Genomic DNA, 6,640 nt, shown 5'->3' with positions numbered 1-6,640 from the left:
GTTTTTCTTATAAGTTGTTGTGTCTTTTTATCTGTGACTACCAAAGATAAACTACAAGTTAAAAAAGACGTTCTCTGTTCCACGCAATAGCAAACAAGGCCAAATATCCTCCGTGCTCTCCCATGAGACGCAAAAAGGGTGGAGAAAATAGTTCTGACTGTGTTTAGCTTACGGAGAATTAGCGAGTCGTTCAACTTGACTGACATTTCAAGCCAAAGGGATTGTTCAATGGGCAGCTGCAAATCTTTGCCTTTGACCAAAATAGGAGAGGAGAGGCAGAGATTGGGACAAACATGATCATATCCTAGCAATGTTATTTTTGGGCCAACATAGAGGTTAAAGAGAGCTCGCTACCAGGAAATGGCGTCTGTAAGAGAAATTCACAGACAGAAGTTGTCTGGAGACTAGGTTCACTGTCCTCACCCTATAAGCAAATCACGGGAAGTGAGAAACACTTGCATAGCGAACGTGAAAACGAGTTCTGTGCTTCAAACTGGACCACACAATAATGACATCTTTGTTCTGTTTAAGGGTTGTCTCTTTTTTTATCCTCTGATGAGTTTGTATGCCACTTCTGTAAATCCAGTCAGAATCTTTTTTGTCCTGTGTTAACCATGGCAAACGCTTTATGATTGTGTTTTAGGTTCTGTCAACAATTTACTTTTTATATTAAAAAAACACTCCTGTCAACTAATAAGCTGGGTACAAGGTACTTTAATGGCAGTTACTCTTTCTTTGTAAACTCAACCATGCATTTCCTATAAATAAGAATGGTAACTGTGGTCTGTGGGGAGGGTTAAAAAAAAAACAAAAAAAAAAAACAAAAACAACAATAAACTTCCAGGCAGCTGTGGATAGGACTGAGCCAGCCAGAGAGGGATTGTGGGAAAGGCGTATGTTCATCCGAAGCCCATCTCTGATTGGTTAGCCTGACATTCTGGAGCGAAGGGGGGAGGGGACCAGCAGGTAGATAAGCTCCTCCTCCGCATGTGTAGCTCACATTACTAAAGTGAAGCAGCATGTGAACTCTGTTAGTGCGCGTACCTCAGTTCACACCTGTAGGGACTGATTCAACGCAGAAAAAGAGACACACCATTTCACTCTGATGCACTTAGTCGTCCGTCTTGCATGTTTAGTCTAAAACTGTAGCAAATGATATTTTAAGGAAGAGTTTAGAAAAAAAATATATAAAAAATGCAAAAAATTCAATTTATCTTGAAGGTCTCATGTTCATTTTGTTTTGCAAACCAATCCAAACCTCAGGCCTTTTTTCCCTAAAGAGAAGTTGCTAAGCTTTCTTTCTGTTCTTTTGTTTGATACCCCCCCTCTCTGGGCTTGTATGGGTTTTTATTACAGTAGGTTGTACATACATCACATTATAATCCTGTGTCCTTTCTTGTTTTTTTCTTTCTTTTGCTCCTTTCGAAGAACAAAAACAAATATGTTTGTATTACCAATGTTTGCTTTATCGCAACTGCTTTGTATTGACTATTAAAAACGACACAAAGCAATGATAAACAAACTTCTGTATGTATTGAAATAGCAAACTCTGCTGCAAATATATTAAACATAGTAATCCTCATTTTTACTCCAAAAACGCCCTACGTGCAGACATCAGAGAGAGGGAGGGATAGGGACGATTTTAGGGATAATCCCAGATTTTTGGATTTTAGAAAGTGTAAAATAGAAAACAGGCTCGTCTGTTATCGTCAAGCGGAGTGTTTTGTACAGAGTCTTTTCCCTCTCTTCTTCTGTTAAGCTGTTTTTGATACTTCCTTCTCTCAGCTCACCGGCAGTCGTCTCCCGCAGCTGTCGGGTCTAGACAGTGAGCTCAGAGACAGGACACACAGGTGTGTTCCCTCTGACGGAAATCTCACACCACTCCAGTAATAGAGAGAGCTGCAGTCACTGAATCGACGGGTGTATTGAATATTTTATAGAAAACAGGAAAGAATAAAATGTACAGTGCCAAAAATGTGCAAAATACATTCCTTTATATTCAAAAAACCCATGTATTATGCTTCATATTAGGCTAAATAATTCTAGATTTTTTCCACGTTCTAAATATTTTAAATTATGTAATACATTTTAATTCATATTACATCTTTCTAACTGTATACATAGGTAACAGCACAGTAAATTAATACAGCATTTTAAATTGAGCACAACGAAGGTTGAAGGGTTAAATATCACAGTTTCTTTTTTCCTCATTGCATTAAATATCAAAAGGTGCAAAAGTCCCACAACCTCTGTGTGCTCAATTAAGAACAGAATCCGACCCCCACCTCAATCACACACACACACACACACACACACACACACACACACACACACACACACACACACACACACACACACACACACACACACACACACACACACACAAAACCTTCACTAACTGGTCTGGTGACATAGATCATTCATCCCTACTGTGGATGTTTTCTGCTACCCCAAACCATCAGCCTCCAACACACAGGATTAAAGTCTGTGGAAACATCACAAGCAGGTGTGGTCCCTCACACCACTAGATCACCGTCAAGGCAGTAAACATGTACATTAGTGCAAATTTCTCCTTTTTTCCTCTCTATTTTTCTATTCTGTTTCAAAGAAATTATCCTCATCACCCACTTCATTAGTCGGCAATGCCTCCTTCTCTCTGTCTGCTTTCCCCAGACTATTATGTTAGTCAGTCTCAACAATCTACTGGAGCATTTGAGAAAAATGCAATAAAAATACTGGTTATTCATGTTGTTTTCTGTCATTTTCACAATCTCAAATTACAGAGGCCGAATGACAGACTTATGGAAATATGAGAGTCACACTTTAGAAAAAGCACACACAGATTGAATAAAATATTATATATAATATATAATTGCTCCTCCCACCTCCTGCCAGTATTACACACCATTGTGTCTGAACGCAGGTGAGATCCCAGCAGCACTGAAGTGTACTGTGAATGGTGCTACTGAGATGGACCTGAACACATTGGCTGTGTTAGTCATCTGAATGAGTCGAACAGCCTCCTCTATGTCCGCTCGCCATTAAACTCTTGTAATTAAAGAGACATTTATACCGTCCCTGCTCACCAGCAATTTAGCAAACTGCTTTTGATCAGCTATAAATTGTCAGTACATTAAAATTCCAGAAAATATTAGCAATATCGATTTTTGTTGATGGAGATGAATGCCAATGATGACGAGTGACTTTTACGGCACAAGTGCGGGGTTCTTGTTAGCCTTTAAACACAGGACTGGGATCAGACTTACACACTTGTGAAACAAGCAATTACAGATCGTTGCATTGATTCGTTAAAAAGCTTTGGGTGACACAAATTGTTTCCTGCTTAGCATAGTGCCGCAACGCATAAATGTGGCGAGGGACATTATTAATTAGTTAATTGTTAATTATTAATTAAAGCCACTCAAAAACAAGAAATAAAGGAAATAATTAAAATATATATATATATATTTACTAGAAATGTATTTTCAGTAAGCGATACTTTCCATTCAGTAACCTGTACCAGGCCATTCACCAGTGTGCTCAGAGCAATTACATACAACATTTAGACAACTAGGATTACCATGATATAGTGTATGACACTGTTAATTGTGACAATGAAGAAGAGTGGAAACCTTTCTGTTGGCCTACAGAGTCTTTCCACTGGACAGATGAGATCAGAGGTTCTATACATGCCGTGCTATTTAGCCATAACCATTCTTAGCACAAGCACATTGGTTCATGGGCATATTGTTATTCTGTATATTAGTATGCATCTTCTTGGATGCCAGATGTAACAGGGGAGTGAATAATTATTATGCCTGGGATGTGGCCAAGAACTAATAGTACCCTGATTAATGACCTCCGATTTCAAATGGATCCGTCATATAACAGGCCAGTCTGTGCAAATGTGTATCAAAAGGAAGAACTCCTCACCCCCTCCCCCCCCCCCAATCAATATGTCAATATCTAAAAAACTATGCTCAACACAAAATGTATTCAAGTTATTTGTTTAAAAACTGGCAGCGTGGACGTTACAGATGGTAGTACAACTGTTGCCATCTGTTGCTACCTAGCTACTCCACAATGGTCAGATCCTAACCTCAGGAGTACCATTGGAGAGAGATTGCTGGATGACCCAGCTGTGACACTCACACACACACACTTTTAATTGCGTGACACTACTGTGCGGTGGCCATGTCAGTGTCACTGCCCAAAGAACATCCAGTCACTGAGGGTCCTGTACTGGAGTCCTGAGCAGAGATGATCAGGTTCTGGAGAACTGATGTTGTGCACAGCAGCACACGGACTACAGTGTGGAAATGGACACCTATGAAATGGTACCAGTTGGTGCAGCAAATCGAATTTCCAGCAATAGAAGTTTCCAGGTACATCTTTATAAAGAAAATAAAGTGATGGTGAGCATATAGTCCATATTCTCTCTGTAAACGTCACACTTTTCAGCCATTCTGGACGCACTATTTTACATCATTGTTTATTTTTGACTGATTTTTAAATTTTTTTTTAGCTGAACGTATCCAGTGTCCAAACATGAGCATTAAATGATGGCTAGGATTCAAAAAGAAAAAACGCAACCCGGTCCTCCCTGCCTCTCATCCCGTTTGCGCCGGCCTACTAGAGTTACAGAGTGCTACTTGAGCCCTTATTACAGTGCCCACCTTCCGTGTGGGCTTTACAAATGAAACAGATTAGTGCATTATCTTATTTACATATATTGAGTCACGGTAACAAAACTCAATTCCTGCTTCTCATTTCATTCTAATTAAAGCGTGGCAGTGCGACAGCAATCCACACAAGAGCTTCCCTTTAATAGTCCAGACTGGCAAATCCCCAACTCTGCAGCACGGTAATTAGCGGAGGCAGTGGCGTTTCCTGCGCACGGGTACTGAAAGTTAAATAAATAATAAAAAAGGGCGGGGGCCTTGTTTATTAAGATGGGCCGGTGTGTTGCAGCCGTGCCATAGAGCAGGCTGCAATTAGATCCCAATTATTTGTCTGTTTTCTGATATTGCTCTCTCGCTTGGCACATGAGTGAATTTGACACGGTGCTGCTTGGTTTAGCCGGTAATTAAAACATGTTCTGTTAATTAGATGATGACCACTTTATTTCAGAGCCTCTTGTGGGTTTTGTGAGTGTGTGTGTGTGTGTGTGTGTGTGTGTGTGTGTGTGTGTGTGTGTGTGTGTGTGTGTGTGTGTGCACAGCGAGCACTGTTTGCATCACGGGTTGCCAGACGTTGCACTAATCAGGCCTTGTTTGTTTCAATTAGGGCCTGCTGTTGAAATGCCTGCCTCTCATGGCTCCGTAAACCCCTACAGACAGAAAACTAGACCCATATACACAAAGGTCAAAGAAGAATGAAAGCTGTGCACCCTCAAAAGTACAATTAAAGAAACACCTCGTAAAAATGACAATTTGCTCATCTGAAGAATGAAAGTTAGTAGAGAACAGGTTAGTAGCTGAGATCATCTTTACTGTTTTGCTGCAGTTTCAGTAGTTAAGCACATTCGTAGCTTTAGTTTAAGTGTACTTTTAAAACCTTTGAAAGCAATTAAAGGTGATATATGAAAAGTATTCACAAACAAAATGGAACTCTACCGGAAAGCTGGTACATTTGTGTGATTATGGGCCCACCCTTTCATTAATGCCATAATACAAATGTTCATCCACATTCTACATTACAATGTTCATTTACATTAGATGTTTGACAATATGCAAAAAGGCTTGTTATTAGCCGATCATATTTTACAACATGACCACTGATGTTCTACTTGCATAATTTTAAGGAACACTAATCTTCACTCTGGTTAATTTTTCTTATACTTTCCATATTCAAGAAGCATTTCTGAATAATTCAAACGACATGAATAATTGCAAGTCTGACTGCTTTATGTCACCATGCATTAACGGATGTGACCAAGTTTGTTTTCCATTTACATATCATCAGAGCTCAGTGCACATTTGCAAAAGGCATATTAGTATTGGGTCAGTGTATTCTCATTCACACAATCAACCTGACTAAAGGTGAAGACCTAGTTGTTATATCACCATCTCTTGTTTGTAACAGAAAACACCTGTGTGCTCTAAACTCCTCAGTCATAAACCTTGCCTTCAGAGACCCACTATTCATTAATACACTGCTGGACTGACTGAGATTTTTAGGAAATTTTCTTAACTTCATGTGTTTTTGACTGTTTACAAACCATGAATAAACTAAGAATTTGACCTTAAAATGCATCATGGCTTTACCGTCTGCCTGTACTGATCCTTTAATCCAGATCATCTTTGATTCTTGAATCAGCCAAACATCTCCTGAGCTTTCTATAAGGTTTCCTCAAAAAACAAAACAGCACAGTCACCACTGTTATTATTTTTAAATGACAATTTACATTTTTACCTTTAGTGACTCAACATGTTATTCCGAATATATTTTTTTCATTCCTTTTTTTAAAACCAAGATATAACAGAGCAGCGCAGTTTGGGGGATCTTTATCTCAACACAGTTCTCATTTCCTTCAGGATTTAAGACGTTTCTTCAGGGAGACGGAGGACAAACAGGGGGGGGGGGGGGGATAGCAGCCATTAAAACATGTCATGGCCACTGTTTACCTGCAGTGAGCCTT

This window comes from Brachyhypopomus gauderio, chromosome 8 (assembly GCF_052324685.1).
Source record: "Brachyhypopomus gauderio isolate BG-103 chromosome 8, BGAUD_0.2, whole genome shotgun sequence".
Taxonomy (NCBI): domain Eukaryota; kingdom Metazoa; phylum Chordata; class Actinopteri; order Gymnotiformes; family Hypopomidae; genus Brachyhypopomus; species Brachyhypopomus gauderio.
The sequence above is the reverse complement of the archived record's forward strand: the minus strand, read 5'-3'. Positions refer to the sequence as shown.